Below are 3,760 nucleotides of genomic sequence, written 5' to 3' on the forward strand. Positions count from 1 at the left end.
TCATTGCAGATCGACGCAAGTTGTGGAGGTGTTTCAAGACGGGGACCCGTTCTCCTACACTGTACAAATTCGTGGTCAGTGCTAGGCCATACTTCAGCTTTGATGTGAATATGCCATCCATCATGGAGCACAATACATCCCTGGGAAGCTGGAACAACAAGTGTCTGAGGATTCTGATTCATCAAGTGAGGATTGCACCCAGTCCACCCGTACCCAAATGAACAGGCAGGTTTGAAGCCGAGGGGGGACAAATGAATTGGGTTTGCCGTGGAATTGAGAGGCTGGAAGTACCAAGTGAGCCAACCGTTTACGCAGGTTCCGGAAATGTTGAGTTGGTGTGGTTTGGTCATTTGGATGAACGCAGAGTTCTCCAGGAACTTTCAAACTGGCACCATATAAAATTTGGGCAGAGGACAACTTGATGTCATCTTTGGGTGCGCAATTAATTCCGAATAAAACCCAGGGTAGATGGTGATACCAATTTGGCCCAGCCAACTTAGCTCGTAATGCGTCCTTCAGTTGACTATGAAAACGTTTGATGAGTCTGTTGGCTTGGTTATGGTAAGCCGTGGTATGGTGCAGCTCGCTCCCCAACATCTTTGAAAGTTCGTGCCACAACGAGGACTTGAACTGAGCACCTCTATCTGTGATGATGGTCTCTGTTAGACCAAAACGGCAAATTCACCCGACAAGAAGCGCCTGTGCGCATGAGGAAGCAGAAGTGTTGGCTTCAGGCCATCGACTAAACTGATCAATGATAGTGAGGAGGTACTTGTTTCCCATGGAAACGTCGAGCAGTCCCACCAAGTCAAGATGAATGACTTGGAAATGAGTTGAAGGTCTTCCCATGGGTTCTACCAGTGCTTTTGCGTGTCGGATGAGTTGGGCTCGTTGGCAATGGAGGCAACCGGCCGTCCACTGGGTCACATCACGGTTCTGGCCGTGCCACACGAAATGCCGACTCACTAAACGTCGGCCTGCTTGGGCACCTGGATGTGCCGAAGCATGAATGGCGTCAAACACGTCTCTTTGGAGAGATTGGGGCAGCCAAGGATGAGCGTAGCCCTGAGACACATCACACAGGACGGGCGGAGACAGGGTTGGGGTGAAATTAATTTCACCCCAAGAGAACAGTTGGCCCGTTGGCGCTGAAGGAGTGCCAACGTGACCGATGAAGCATGTAAAAGGGCGTCCGCGACCACATTCTGTTTGCCCAAAACATGTTGAATTTGTGACACTTACTCTGAGTTGAACGATAGCTGGCATTGTTGACGACCGGAAACAGGGCCGCCAGACTTTGACCAGACGAAGGTCAAAAGCTTGTGATGGGTGAACAACTTCAAATCCCGACCTTCGACAAAATGTCGAAAATGCCGCAAAGCCAAGTAATTGGCCAAAAGTTCACGGTCAAAGGTACTATAATTTAATTCCGGGGAGTGTAGCTTCTGAGAGAAGAAAGCGATTGGTCGCCATTCTTGATGCAAGTACTGTTCTAACACCGCGCCCACGGCCACACTGGAGGCGTTGGTTGTCAGCGATAACGGGGCAGAGCCATAGATAACTTCATATATAGATCGATCAAGGGCGCTGCGATCGCATGTTTTCGTCTCAGCTGTCGCTGGTGGAAAAAATGTTTCATTTGTAGTCAAGCTACTTAGGACAGCTATGGTGCAAATTTGAATCGTTGACGGCTCGTCCAAATTCAGAGTAGAAACCCCTAATAAGACTCCTTGTCAAGCAATTGCTCTCGTCCAGCACGCTTCATAAAACGGGTTTGAGTAAGTTGTCCGACCACATTTTTAAGAACGAAATTTTGAAGAGGTTAAAATGGGGCTCAAGTTAAAGTTTTCATCCATGTGGTGGAAACACTTAACTGAAACGCAAGGAACAAGCCTGGGTTCAGGCTGACCTCCAGAGGTGTCGGAATTACCTTGTTTACGTATAGGCGCAATCATGTCGCCCACATTCAAGCACATTGTTGGGAGATTGAAACGAAATTCCGAATGCCTCATCATTGCGTTGCAATTTCGGATACATTTTGTTACACTTTCGAGATTTTCGAGATGCGTTGCTAAACAAGGGCAATCAATAGAGTACATGATTTGCTCCAGTAATGTCCAAATCCTTTTTTGACATGTTACGTGTATTATGCCGTAAAAAGCATTTTTTTATTATTCTACCACTCTTTCTACCTGTATATTTGTAAGATTCAAAAGAAATTAAGATTAAAGAGGAATAACAAACGTTTCATGATAATAATTCAACTTGCCTGAAGCGAGATTTAACGAAATATCTTTGTCCCATTTCCACCAGCGTCAGCTGACCTGAACACATGCTCATGCGGTACAGCTCCTGTTGAACTTAAGCATTCTAGTTATGGTTTTCTATGGGCAGAGCCTTCAGGGAACGTGAGCAGGGTGACGACCGCCAGTCTCCTCTTAGCCTGTTCTACGTGTGCGACCAGGCAATTGTTGAGAATAAAGGCTTTGGGCTTCCCTTTTAAAACTTTGTGTAAGGGTGTCAAGGTAGTGGCTTAACCGGGTATGAACTGTTGATAGAAAACAATCATTCCCAAAAATTGACGTAAGGCTTGTTGGGAAGCAGGCACTGGGAAGTTGTGAATGGCCTGAACTCGGCAAGGCATGGGATGACTACTGGAGGCTGATATGACGTGACTGAGGAATGTGATCTGTTCCGTCCACCAGCCAGAGGGGTGAAAGGTCCTGACTTATTGAATTCCCGTGGTGAACGGAAACATGGAACTCCTGACCCAAGTACTTGGTAAAATTACCTTGATAGCTCTCAAAGATGGAGAGCACCTAGTACAAGGGCTTAAATTTCTTAGACCTATCTTAAGGCCTCCGGTTATAACCCTAATCAGGGCATACGAGCAATAGTTCGAGCTTCCTTTATCAGGGCCTCAAACAATCCTCAATTGACTAAGGATACAGATCGCTAGTTACCTCTACTCCCCACTAGTCCCAGATCAATCTCGCTTGTCTGGCATACCTGGGCCAATCTTCAAGGCTAACTATCCTGCAAAATGTGGTCACTATCCTAGTCTAAATGCGTCTATCAAAGTCGACCTCTACTCTAGAGTCTAACTACTGATTTCTGCTTCAAGAGTGATGAACTTTAGATACAGTTGCATACAAATCACTTGCTACCTCTACTCCCAACGATGCCAGCACGATCTCGGTCGTCTGGGAAATCTAGGCTACTCTTCAAGGCAAACTGTACTGTTCAATCTACTTTATTCATCACAAACATGAAAATGACACTCTACCAATCAGCTGTCTTGCTCGGGTAATGAAAGAGGGGGTAATTGCTTGGCCATGGAAGAGGGAAAACTTACATGGACAGAAAATGGTTTGATCCTACTTTTTGATGAGGGTGATTCTTGTCCAACGGAGATTCACGGCGATGACGTCGGTTCGATGGGATTGAAGGTCCAGAATCGAATTGACGGAGTATAACTCAGAAGTTGCACCTGTACTCAGCTCCAGAGACTTTTCAACACGTCTATGCTGGCTCACTGATGTATGTTATGCACTTCCCCAGATCCTCTTGACTCTGCACGGCTTCCTGGGTCCCGACTCCAATCGTTGACTTTCACTGTCCTTATTCAAAAATGGATCGACTCAACCTCTAGCAAGTCTATCAAAATGTTCTCAATTCAAATACCAGCAAGAGCTTCAAGATGGGAGTTTCTATCACTTTCAATGTTCAATGGTCACTTCTCGGAGAGGTTCAAAACAGA

The sequence above is a fragment of the Tigriopus californicus genome, chromosome 6 (genome assembly GCF_007210705.1).
Source record: "Tigriopus californicus strain San Diego chromosome 6, Tcal_SD_v2.1, whole genome shotgun sequence".
NCBI lineage: Eukaryota > Metazoa > Arthropoda > Copepoda > Harpacticoida > Harpacticidae > Tigriopus > Tigriopus californicus.